Source organism: Lactuca sativa, chromosome 7, assembly GCF_002870075.4.
Source record: "Lactuca sativa cultivar Salinas chromosome 7, Lsat_Salinas_v11, whole genome shotgun sequence".
Lineage (NCBI taxonomy): Eukaryota > Viridiplantae > Streptophyta > Magnoliopsida > Asterales > Asteraceae > Lactuca > Lactuca sativa.
Window position 1 is genome coordinate 2039185 of NC_056629.2, and position 14225 is coordinate 2053409.

Consider the following 14225-nt stretch of genomic DNA (forward strand, 5'->3'; position numbering starts at 1 on the left):
AAGGGTGTGTAAAAATTTCAGTGGAAAAGAAGACATCATTTCCATAACCTAACCAAGGAAGTGTATGTATTGTTGTAATCCTATCATACGAGTATGTGTGTTACGGTGCCATAGTTAATGGGAATGGGAGTAAATAGATTGTATATGGTGGAGCGTACTACACTCGTGTATGTATTGATATATTTTGGCTAGAGGCATGCGTATGTGGCCGATGGAAAGGAATGGATTTTGATGTAATGTTCTATATTATTTGTTATGGTTCCCTAAATGTGTGTCACCATAATTGGTAAAATGAGTGTGCATAATTACATTGGCAACTAGATTAACCATGAGAATGGTGAATAAATTCCTGATGTAGACTATAGTAGTCTAAAATAAAAAGAGCTTAAATGACTTTTAAATGAATACCCAAGTCGTATGATGAAGGAACATGAGAGTTTAATGTATGATTCTGTAACAACCCAAAAACCAGGAGATTTTTTTTCATTTTTAATTAAGATTTACAGTCATAAGTTTGATTCCAAAATCCATTACATAATCATCCTATAAAAACATCAGAGTGAGAATATCAATAAGTGCGAAAATAGTGGGGAGTGAATGTTGCGTCATCAAGCCACGACCTTCCCCTTAGTATCGGAAGTACCTGAAACCACAATACATACTATAAGCAAAAGCTAAGTGAGTTTTCCCAAAGTACCACATACCAAACATACTACTGGGCCTAGCGTTGGGGTATATTCCAATCTAATAAGCAAGTATGGGCCCTGCCCTAGGGCCTCACCCTGTGGTATATTTCAACCTAATCATACAATAATGGGCCCCACACTGGGGTATATTTCAACCTGAACATGCCATAATGGGCCCCGCCATGGGGTATATTTCAACCCGACATGCCATATTAGGCCCCGCCGTGGGGTATATTTCAACCTGATAATGCAAACACAATATATATCACACAACAGCTAGCATTCTACATAACTGAATAATGGACCGGCATTTGTGCCTTCGACCCATGGATACACGAAAGAGACTCACCTCGGTCTACTGGTAAATACTAACTACTTGGCTACTGATCTGGAAAATCCCACACTAAACATACACAAATTACCCTAATTAAGAATGGGATAACAATCATGACTATGGGCCTAAATTCCACTCCAACTCCTAAGGTTAGGGCCCCTCTTCACCTTACCCATAATAGACTTAATCAACCCTAGTCTAAAACACAATAATGGGCCCAAAGGCCCAAAAGGCCCAACTTATAGCACTTGAGGCCCATAACAAAAATCTAAGTCCCACCTACCCTAAACAAGCTAAAGCCCAAAAACTACCTCAGGCCCAAAATCCACAAAAGTCCAACAATTAGCCAAAGGCCAACTAGGGTGTATGCGCGACGTAATACCAGTACGCTTGGTGTACTTCAATACCAAGCAGTACACGATGTACATCTTATTATGCTCATTGTATTGAGTTGTTAAGCACATTCAGCCATTAAGTGCTTTATCCATGGAGTCACTAGCTCCAATTCAAGATCTCGGTCATTTAAGGGATCCTAGGGCATAAAGTTGGCAACTTTATGCCTTTTCATGCATTATGGGAGTCAAACATCCAATTTTTATCCATCAAGACTCACTTTAAGGACCTATATCCATGCATGGTGTCATAACAACCACCAAGATAACATTTTTATGCCTCTAACACACCAAAGGGACTAAGATATAGCATTTACAAGTTTCTGGAGTTGCCCAACTCACAAAAGAGAATCAATGGACCCAAAAGAACTCATAAACAAACCAAGGAAACAAAAAGGTTTGAGCTTTTTACTTCCAAAAGCTTCCTAAGATGATGTAGATTCATGATCTTGAAGCTTAACCACGTCTAATGCTTGCACACCAAGCTCTTCTTCTTTCAAACACACCGAAAAGGCCACTAAAGTTACTTTCAAGCTCAAAGATCACTCTCAATAGAAAAATTTAATAAGCGGTGAAGGCTGATAAGGGTGAGGGTCTAAGAGTCATAAGTGAGCTTAAATAGGGCTCATGCCCTAAAATTAGGGTTTTAGCATTGGTCACGTACACCCTTTGTACACCTCGTACGCCCCACATACGTGGCTCGGGTTCCTGCTTCCACATGGCCAAGTATGCTAAGCGTACATAAACGTATGCCCAACGTACGTGGGGAGTCCTTTCGAAATTATTTTTTGCTTCAAGGGTTATAAGGTAAAATACATGGATCCAAGTGTTACAGATTCCTTAACAAGAGGGCATATGGAGATTAAGAAATAGGAAGAGTGTGTCTAAATGACACTTGTGTGTCATCGGATGCTAGAAGTAGTAAGAAATATGGCGTTCCATGTCGCCAAACCGTACGGGTATGTGAGAAGTAATTTTGAGGTATATGATATTATGTTTGTTATGATATACAAAACAAATTCTATGAGCTCAAAGAATATTCTATCACATTAGATAAGCGATTGATACGTCTATGCAATTAAAATAAGCTGTAAAGATGATCGTTAAAAGAAGTAAGTGGGAACTTGAAGAGAATGAGAGTATTGTGTTATATCCCATGCAAATAATCTAATCGGTAATGCCAAGTTAGATGTTTAAATTACCTAGATATTCTGAAAATAAACATGTTCGTTATACATAGAAGTAAGTGGGGGAAATACATTCTACACTCCCATATATTATATGATATCTATATGTATACGAAGATGCCATGTTGGAATTATCAAATAAGGGAAGGTAATCTGATATTTTTAATCAAATTTTAGGCATAATATAAGAAACATGTTGTTGTTTGAGTTAACGATTAAATGTAATGTGCTAAAAAATAGAAGTTGTGATGGTACATTCTAAGTGCCTATGAAGTTTTAACTGAGACGCGGTAATAACGTAGTCAATTTGTGATCATGTGAGATCAATAAGAAGTATGGACCGGTATTTGGTAAGTTATTATATGATTACAAAAAATATGTGTTGGGCTATGAGGATCAAAAGGCCACAAAGGCGCAATGGGAGCATATATCAAAATAGAAACAAAGAACTCATGAACCCTATAGTCGGATCCATGTTCAAGCAGATCTAATGAAACACAAAAGAAAGAAGAATAAAGAATATATACCCTTGTAGTCATTTGAGAGAATTCTAAGCTCTTGATGGAGAAAGGATTGTTAAGAGTTCAAACTAGAACTCCTGTCGTCGCCAACACATTGCGTAGGTAAGCTACACACACCGTTAAGATAAGTTACACGCGCTACGCTCTGCGACCATCGAATCCACATGGTGCGTAATCGAGGATGTAAGGGTTTTCGAGAGTGGGGAAAGGATATTTGATTTTAGGGTTTAGATCAATCAAAACCTCTTTAAAAAATCAGTAGCAAGCACCTTTATTTTTATTTATAGGGGAGGTTTAGGAACCATTATGTAATAATTACTTGGTCACTAAGTAATTATCCATAAGTTTGATAATTATCCTAAAGATCTAACTTTTAGATCTTTACACTTAAACCCCTTAATTAACTTTGGTAACCAACTTTGTAAGAATTGAAAAATGACATGAAATGAATACAATGTTACTGTAAACCATTATTTTATTAAAAACCTAACTGGAGATGGTTAATAAATGATATTTCATGGACTAAATATGTAATTAACTATAATCGTAACAAAGTTATATAAGGAATAAAAGTGTGTATGTGGCTTAAGTAGATGGTTTGTAAGAAAAATGTAGCTTTAAATGCCTAATACATGGAATGTGTGTTAATACCATGTATGTTAAGGGTATTCCTTAGATGTGGAAAATCAAGAAGGAATGTTGGAACCATAAAAGCATCGACTAAGGGCAATAAGATGAGTAACCGTGTTCCATAATTGAAATTTGATAGTTAAATTATGTATTCTTGTTGAATTTTTGTGAAACATATGGATTAGACTGAAACTATGGATCGTGGTAAGCCTTGGGTGACTGAGAACCATGGCTAGAAACCTTTATTAGGGTCTGGGTAAGCCTCGGTGGCTTGAGAACCGTGACTGAAAATCTTTGGTAGACTTGGTAAGCATCAATGGCTAAGAACCATAATTTCTATTTGTTGGATAACCATGGAACGCCTTGGTTGCTAAAAACCATGTTGAATGCATGGAAATGAAAAGATTGATGGAACTTGAAATGTCTTGGAAAGTAATTTGGTTCCGAGCGGATTGTGATAGGCTTATGTGATTATATGTGTATTTATGTTGATTTAATCTTTATGATTATTTATTGTTGATAAATATTGTTTTTTTATGACGATATTATATGTGTATGGTGGTTAAGTTGCTCACTAATCTTACATAGCTTAGTCGATACTTGTTGCTGTGCATTTCAAGACCAACTAAACTCAATAAGGAATAAAGAGGTGGATAACAATGTCCGACTCGAATCCTTGTATAGTTTTGTGGTATACAATCATTTTGATTATTTTGATTATTATTGTAAACTACATATTAATATAAATATATATACCAAATTTCTTTGTAACTTGAAAATGATTTTTTTGGATGTACTTTAAATTTATTTGTGGGATTTTAAACTTTGTCTATACTTGGAAACTGACTTTTCAAAACATCTTAAAGTTGACAAATTAGCGATTTTATGTTTTAAAATAGTAATAAATTCATATTTTTGTATGGTTACCTGCTAGATCTGGTTAAGCTTAAAGAGGTTAACACCTCTTTCAAAATTTATATTTTTGTCTTAGATTTTAAATTTTGTTACAAATTTAGTCTGCATTTAATTTTTTTTTTATGAATTCGTTTTAAATTTAGTTTTTATTTATTTATTTATTATATTTATTTATTTAAACCTTTTAAGGTTTTGTTATAGTGATTTATAAGTTTTTTCCAACTTAAAAAATATATTTTACAATACAACTTTACATTGTCTTATATCCATTAACAAACCAATTGTTATCATTAATTGCGGGGCATTTGGATTTGATAAAATAGAAATATAATTTAAAATAAATAAATAATAATTAAACAACTATTAAAAATATATAAAACATATAGATTAACGAGGTTACCAACATCGGGAGAAAGAAAAAGTGTGTGAGAAATGGTGGGTAAGAGGTGGGTGCTGACGATGGTGAGGACTGAGGTTGAAATCACCATAATTATGAATCTCTTTTCTGATAATAGGTTCTCCGTTACAGAAAGGGGTTTACGGTTTAGGGTTTGGATGGTGACTGGCTGAGTAGAGAAAAAAGTGGTGGACTAGACCGCAGTGGTGATTGGCCGAGTAGAGAAAATGTGGTGGACTAGACCGATGGTAGAAGAGAAGAACGAGAGGTGGTGACTAGCTGAGTAAAGAAAAAGTGGTGGACTAGACAGACGATAGAGAAAAGGTGGTGGACTAGGAGGTTAGAGGTGGTGACGGGCCGTGTAAAGAAAAAGTGGTAGACTAGACCGACAATAGAAGAGATGAACGAGAGGAAGTGGGCAAGGATCACCAACGGTTTTTGAAGTCCGGACATTTTATTAGCTTTAAGGTATTGAATTATAGTTATCCATAAGCTTTCAATAATAGTAGCGTATCATCTGTTATTGTCCATATAACCGGTAGGTGACCGGAAAACTTATTTAAAAAGCATAACTGTAAAAATTAAACCAAACATTAGGCTTTAATAAATTCAAAACACACTAAAAAATAAAACTCATAATTTCTTAAAAACTTAAAAAACGTTTATCACGTTACACTAGACCTTACTGTAACTTTAATAAATTCAAAACACACCAAAGAATAAAACTCATAATTGTAGAATCTTTACTCAAACACCAAGGCATCCCCCAATACTTCGTACGAATACAAATACGCTTCTCCACCTCCACCTCCACCTCGCCTACCCAAATCCAAACTTCTGAATTGAATCTAAAAATCCAATCAATGGAATCAAATCAGGTCGTGATGGAGCATAACGCATGTGGGATGATATCTTGTGACAAGATTGATCGGATGGCTAATTGGGTTGGAAATAGCGTTGCGTCGGCGTTTTTCACCTCACTCGAACGCTGTTCATGCATCAATCTCAGCACCTCTCATGACGATTTTGACGAAGGAGACGATGAAGAAGAGGCAAAAGATCGTCCGCTCATGCTCACAAAACCTGTCATCTTCGTTGATGAGTCTCACCGTGAACCCACTAAGGTTCCTCCTGTGTAATTGTGGTTTTAAAGTCGGATGCTCGTGTATCTAACTTTGGTTTGCTTGGGTAACAACTTTAATTAGGTTTAATTTCATTGTATTTCTATACAGTCTTGCTAATATTTTGTTTTGTTAGGATCTCTATTTTAACCTGTGCTAACAGGTTACTTTTTATTAATTGTTCATCAAGGGGTGTTCGGATAGGAAAAAAAAGAGGGAGGTTATTGCTTATTCCCACCATAAGTTATGTAAGTTATGTGTTTGGATAAAATCCTTAAAAATCAGCTTAGCTTATTAGCTTATTGTGTTAGGAATAAACTAAATAAGCTAAAATCCTTATTGCTTATTCCCACCACAAATAAGCTAATAAGCTAATCCAAACACCTAAGACTTTCTAAAGAAGTAATTCCCTTAAAATTTTCTTCTCTTCTATTACAGATTCTCATGTCTGTGTGTGTTTGAATTGGAGCTCTTAGAAGGAGAATGACAAAGTCTTTGTTTATGAAATCCAGTGTTTGTGAGATTAGCAATGGTATATATGTATATTTTTGGTTTTGGGGATTTTATCAAGTATAAGAGTTTTCCTTCAAATTGTGCACCTACCCGTTTGCAGATGACTTTGTTCAACACACACCCTCATATGGATGTTTTTTTTTTGTGTGTGTGTGAATCTAAGCGCATAGGTGTATTGAATATTTGTTGTTTGTGTTGTGTTCTGGTGTATATTTTTTGATTTAGGATTGTAAGTAAGTGGAGAAATTTGTGTGAGAATTATTATGATTTTTGAGGGATATATGGTTGAAGGAAGTATGCATATGAAGTTGAGTTGATAGTTTAGATGATATAATGATTATGAAAAGTTTTATATATGCTGTTTTTGTGTATGTACAGTAGAGTGTTGTCTGTTGGGCATATTCATTAAGTTGGTGAATGATTTATGATTTTATTATTTTTTTTGAGAGTTCCACTTCCATGGATGGTAATGGTAGAGTACCTTTGTGGTATGGAATGGTTATATTAGAGAAGTAATTACAGTAGTTTTATACCCCGAGAATAAATCCTAGAGAGTTGTAAGTTTCTGATACAATCGTGTATGCAACTAATTAGCATCATGTATTAATTAGGTAGTTTGGAGTTGGTCAACTAATGGCGATGGGGTTGACCAGAACAGAACTGGACCAGTAATGTAAGTTATGTAAGAAGTGTAGTTGAGGTTGAAAACAAAACATGCAATGCATATTGCATATTGCATATAGCATAGCAAGGATGTATGAAAGCCTGCAACTTAATTACTTAGGTTGCTTGTTGCCATTTATATATAGACCCCACCCCAACTCAGTCCTGCCGACCTGCCTATTATTAGTCTTTTATTACTACTAATTGTGAAGTTGATACAATCATACATCTATTACTAATAACAAGCTGGTGAGAAACTAGAACATGAAATTCATGATTCAGTTATACTCTTTTCTGTTTCTTGTTTTGTATAAAAAATATAATAATAATAATAATAATAATAATAATAATAATAATAATAATAATGAACTTTTCAGTTAGTGTCAGCCTGAATGCATGATCAGAGGTCCGGTCCTTCAAACTTTAATAATGAACTTTCAAAACCCTGCCCTGCCCCTGCCCCTGCCCCTGCCTGCAGTTTGTTGATTAGACCTGGAATTCGAACCAACCAACCACACACATTGTACCCGCATTGCAATTTGCATGGATAATTTTAATACCATTCCTTTATATTTTACTACCCATAATTATTCATCCACCTCTTTATTTACTGTTAAAATATTAAAGAATTTTGTGCAAGATTCACATTGTAAGTTTTTTTTATTTTAGGGTATGAAATGTAATTTATTAAACTATATTTATGAGTCGTTCTAGTCTAGGTTTGTTTTGTGTTATGTTTGTTTTCTACAACAGGGTGCGGCTCACTATTTCTGAAACTACATAAACACGTGGACCTTAATCCGGGTGTGGTTAAGGGTTAAGCCGTACTTGATGTGAATGTTGTACTTGATGTGAATGTTGTACCCGGTGTATATAAAACTGTTCATTATTTGGATAAAACCGAATTGTCCAATTAGACAAATTGGATTGGATTATTTAGTTCAGATATTCAGATTTTTTGATTGGTTTTCAACAAAACCGAATTACTATTTTGGATTTCGGATTGGTTTTGGTTTATAAAATATGAACCAAATAATCCAAAAAAACCGAATAACAATTTATTATATATTTATTTTTAATATAACTATAACTATTTATTAATTTTATAATTTATTTTTTCAAATTAGTTCAAAAAGTTTTATCTAATAAAAAACATTAATATGCATTTTCTCTTAAAAGTTCTTTATCTATTAAATATTAAACTATAATATACATTCTTAGTAGTTTATAAATTTTAAATCACAATTAAATATTTTTTTTGCTTCTATAAAAATTGGATAATATTATAATTATATGTCATTTTAAATTTTTTAGTTTTTGAAAACCGAATTATAAAAACCGATCCAACCGAATTGTAATTGGATCGGATTTGAATTTAGTTTGGATTATTCGGATCCATATTTTGAAAACCGAAATCAATTTGGATTTACTTAATTGGATCGGATCGAACCGATCCATCCAAACGAACACCCCTAGGTGTATATAATGTTGAATGGAAGCTGTGTGCCTCATAACACATACCACACTCTTGAATTTGCTCTCGTTTTTCCTCTCGTTTCTCTCACCAAACTTTAGGTTTTTCGTCTGGAAATCTTGTGTTGTTCTTAGAGTTGTAAGGTGTCTTGATCTTTTGTTTTTTGTATTTCGTTTGAGTAAGAGATTTTTGTAGTGAGATTTTATTTTGTAAGTATATGAGAACCAACTGGATCTTGATTTCCATTATTAAGAGATTTGTTGATGTTGTGATTAGTTTGAGTTTTTGAACTTGGTATCAGAGCATGTTTAAGTCCTGCGTCGTTTTTTGTTCATCCAATTATGTCTAATTCGAGTTAGGGTTTTCTTCTTCCTTCGAGTTAGGGTTTTCTTTTGCTCATCGGGTTTGTTACTCGACCTACGTTCCGATTGTGTTTCTTGTTGATGTTTTTTGCTTGGTAAATCAGAGTTGTTGCTGATTGCTCACCGGTTGCTGTTTGATGAACTTCGTCTCATACATCGTCGTTGCTTGAGAGTAAACGTCGGCTTGAGAGTAAACGTTAGATCTAATGTTTTCTTACTTCTAACGGCCAACGTTAAGCCCAAAGTCAACCTCAAGAGCACAAATGGTGCAATCTAAGTGGTTCTTGGTGTTTCATGGAATTTGAATGCTGTTTTCGTTTGATGTTAAGTCTATCGATCTTGATAGACGTAACAGTAATCTACTTTGCTATGTTGCAAAGCATATTTGTGGAGTACCATAAGTTTCGCACGTTTCTTCTCTTGTCTGTTCAAGTTATTCCTTTCTTGGGCGTTTGTCTGTTATATTGTTTTTTGTTGTTGTGGTTTCTACAACTTATTGATAACAGAAGGTTGTTGGTCCTCTGTTTGTATTAACTTGTATTCCCTTTGAAAGGTGGTTAGATTCTGGTTTAGTACAGATGTCGGTGTTGCCAAGGAAATTTGGTCTCGTTGTCACATAGGGTGTATTAAAGAGGCCAAGAGGCTGAGACGTGACCCCGCAAAAGGAAAGGAGGTGATCAACGAGAGACACCCTGACCAGCCAGTCAGTATTGGATGCGATCTCCCGAGTCACATAAGAAGAGCGTTGGTCAATTTGCTCAAGCGGTATAAGCACGTGTTTGCATCGACCCCTACGGACATGGTGGGGGTAGAAAGGAAAGTCATTGAGCACAAACTTGTAATTAAACCAGGAGCAAAGGAGGTTAAGTAGAAGAAGAGAGTCCAGGGTGGGGACCGTAATAGGGAAATCAACGTAGAGGTGACCAAACTAGCGGAAGCTAGAATAGTAAGGGAAGAAATATTCCCGACGTGGATCACCACCCAGTTATGGTCCGTAAGCAAGATGGGTCATGGCGCATGTGCATGAACTTTTCCGACTTAAACAAAGCATGCCATAAAGACTATTACCCCCTCCCGGAAATTGACCAGAAGGTAGAGTCATTGCAAGGATTTAAGCTGAAGTGTTTTTTAGATGCATATAAAGGGTATCATCAGATCTTGATGAGCAAAGAGGACGAGGAAAAAACGGCTTTTTACACGGACCATGGCACTTTCTGTTACACCAAGATGCCTTTCGATCTAAAGAATGCAGGGGCTACGTATCAGTGCCTGGTCGACTCAATCTTCGCCAAACAGATTGGGAGAAACATTGAGGTGTACGTGGACGATATGGTGATCAAGAGTCCACACAAAGACAAGATGTTACAAGACATCTAGGAGACTTTTCGAGCCCTAGAGAGGGTAAAGATGAAGCTAAACCCAGCCAAATGAACGTTTGGGGTGGAAGAGGGGCAGTTCTTGGGGTATTATGTCACCAGACAGGGCATCCAGCCTAGCCCGACCAAGGTGAATGAGTTTATCGAAACGCCAGCCCCAGGCACACTCAGGGACGCGCAGGGTCTAAACGCGAAGCTTACAGCTCTGAGCACGTTCATCTCGAAATCCGCTGACAAGGCCATGTCGTTGTTCCACACGCTGAAAAGCTGCATCGAGAAGTGCAACTTCCAGTGGACGAATGAAGCAGAAGTAGCGCTCCAGAAAATCAAGGAGGCACTATACAAGTTACCCACGCTGGCCAGTCCCGTCCCGGGAGAGACGTTGCAAATGTATCTTTCGACCTCAAACGAAGCGATATCCTCAGTATAGACTGTAGAAAGGGAAGGAGAACAGAGACCCATATACTTTGTAAGCAGGGCACTACAAGGGCCAGAACTCAACTACCCCACCCTGGAAAAGTTATTCCTGGCACTCATCTACGCGGCACGACGACTGAGGTGGTATTTTCAAGCACATCAGATCGAGGTGCTAACAAACTGCCCCATCAAACAAATACTGCTTAAGCCAGAGACGTCGGGCCGGCTAGCAAAATGGGCAATCGAATTGGAAGAGCATGACATAAGCTACCACCCGAGGACAAGTATTAAGGGACAAGCGTTGGCCGATTTCCTCTTAGAAATTCCAGACGAGGGGGGACCTGTTAAGGAGAAAGTGTGGGCAGTTGACGGAGCCCCGACTGACAATAGTTCGTGGACACTATATACGAACGGAGCATCCAGCAGGGAAGGCTCAGGGGCGGGGCTAATCCTGACTAGCCCAGAGGGGGAAGAAGTGACTCACACCCTCCGTTTTGATTTTCACACATCAAACAACGAAGTGGAGTACGAGGCTCTGCTCGCAGGATTGCGGCTAGCCAAGCAAATGGGTGCAAAGGCTATAACGGCCTTCACTGACTCAAGGCTAGCAGCGAACCAGGTCAATGGAAGTTTCGAGGTAAGAGATCAGAGAATGGGAAGGTATGTGAAGATGGTGAAACAACTAGTCAAATCGTTCAAGCAGTTCACAATTAAGCAGATACCTAGAAGAAAAAATAAGAGGGCGGATGCCTTAAGCAAATTGGCATCTATGTGCTTCGACCACCTATCGAAGAAAGTATTGGTAGAGGTACTCCGAGAAAGAAGTATAGATGAACGGAAGGTGAATGCCCTAACGACCACTGGACCCACGTGGATGACACCATTCAGGGAATACCTACAAAGGGGGGTGCTGCCGGACAATCATGGTGAGGCCAGGAAGATACGTATAAAAGCGCCCTCATATGCATTAATAAATGGAGAATTATACAGGAAAGGGTTCATAGCGCCATGGCTGAAGTGTGTAGACCAAGTCAAAGGGAGAGAGATGCTACATGAAGCACACGCAGGACAGGTGGGTGCACACGAGGGGGCACGGGCCTTAACAGGCAAAGTACTGCGAATGGGTGTATACTGGCCCACAATACAGCAAGATGCGCTAGAGGTAGCCAGGAGATGTAGGGAATGCCAGTCTTATGCCCCAGTCCAAGCAAACCCCCCAGTACCATTGCATAACATATCTAGCCCATGGCCGTTCTACCGATGAGGTATAGATATAGTGGGCCCATTCCGGGAAGCACCAGGGAAGCTGAAATACATGGTGGTGGCCGTAGATTATTTCACAAAATGGATTGAAGCGGAGCCGTTAGCGTGCATCTTAGAGAGACACATGATAAAGTTCGTATGGAAGAAAATTATAACAAGTTTTGGGACGCCTAAAGTACTCATCAGTGATAATGGCCTACAGTTTGCTGAGAACACGTTCAAGGAGTGGTGCGCCACCAAAGGGATAAATCAACGGTTCACATCAGTAGCACATCGACAAGCGAACGGACAGACGGAGGTGTCCAATAGAACTATCGTGAATGGGATCAAGAAAAGGCTGGGCAAGGCAAAAGGGAACTGGGCAGAGGAGATACTGACAGTGCTATGGTCATACATGACCACACCGCGAACGAGCTCGCAAGAAACCCCGTTCATCTTGACATACGAGACAGAAGCTATGCTCCCCATGGAGTTAACGGTGAGTACACTAAGGGTGGCTGGCATGGATGAAGAAAGCAACGCACAGGACCTGAGGATAAACCTGGATATCCTAGAAGAAAAACACGAAAAATCAAAAATGCACCAGGCTGCATACAAGCATGCAACAGAAAGGTATTATAACCAAAGGTAAAGGAGAAAGCGTTCAGAGTAGGTGAGTATGTTCTAAGGAAAAACGAAGCAAGCTGAGCCCAGCCCCAAGGCAAATTGGGTCCAACATGGGAGGGCCCTTACAAAGTCACGGAAGCAAATTGGAATGGTGCATATGTCTTGGAAACGATGGAAGGAAGGCAGATTCCAAGAACATGGAACGCCAAGAACTTGAAAAAGTTTTTCTTTTGAAAAGAAAGAAGTGTAATCCCAGTCGACCGATATGCTGCTTAGTGCGGCACATCCCAAGTACTTAGTGTACATAAGTCCATGCTTAGTGACATGAGTCTCATACTTAGTGTATTTATAGTCCACGGTTAATGTAATGGGATTATTCAAATGCTAATCTTTAATACTTAGTGTATTAAATCTTAACGATTGAAATGTGCATGTAAAGATCCATCCGTTGGGTACTAAGAGCACCCAGTACCGATACTTAGCGTGTCGACAATGACGTAGGCGAAGCAGAATGCCTAGCGCATCAGAGCGCTATATTTAAAAAAAAGGAGAAAAAGAGAGCAAGCAACAAACACGTAATGCTTAGAGCACATGGTTACATACATAAAATAGTGAATATTGTTTAAAAGTTCATGCATTATACAAACTAAAGGCATCATATGGCCACCAAAAGAAACATGCAAGATAGAAACCGAAACAAGCAAAGAAATTTTCACGCCCCAAGAGGGGTAGCACACGATGTCGGAGCATCCTCAACAACATCATTCCCATCACATGCGACTTCATTTCCCACAACAGCCACTTCACCTTCGCCACGATCACCATCACCACCCTCATTACCTCCTCCAACATCAACATCAACCACCTGCACAATATCATGACCCATCCGACTTTCCGGAGTACCCTCTGAACCACCAAAAGAGCATAACTCCCGGAGACCCTCAACACCCAGTTCCCCTAAACTCAACAAGGATGCATGATCCATACTGGCAAAAGACAACAGAGCATCGTTCACACTAACCACGGGACCGACAGAAGTAGCACCAACACCGACATCTCCACCACCAACACCAGTAAAAGTTTTTTGAACAAACTCAATCCCGTCCATAAAAGCAGCATGTCGGATGAGAATTATCGCGTTAGTAAAGTCCGGATGCTCAATCAATTTATCAACAATGAGAACAACACCAACGTGCACCAGCCAATCCAAGTCTCGACGGGAAGCGTCCAAATCTGATTGCAACGACGAAATAAGCTTATCGCGATCAGTAGCATCGCGCTCAAGACTTTCCACCTGGATCATCAAACCTTCATTCACTTAAGTCAGGGAGTCAACCTTAGCTTCCAAAATGACTCTAGCTTTGTCAA

General features: G+C 38.4%; 1 long non-coding RNA gene across 1 annotated transcript; it reads left to right on the forward strand.

The window, feature by feature from the left end:
• Window positions 1-5767: 5767 nt before the first annotated feature.
• Window positions 5768-7052, forward strand: LOC111894609 (uncharacterized). Its single transcript, XR_002851278.3, has 2 exons — window positions 5768-6431; window positions 6622-7052. It is a non-coding gene; the product is annotated as an uncharacterized LOC111894609 (long non-coding RNA).
• The last annotated feature ends 7173 nt before the right edge of the window (window positions 7053-14225 follow it).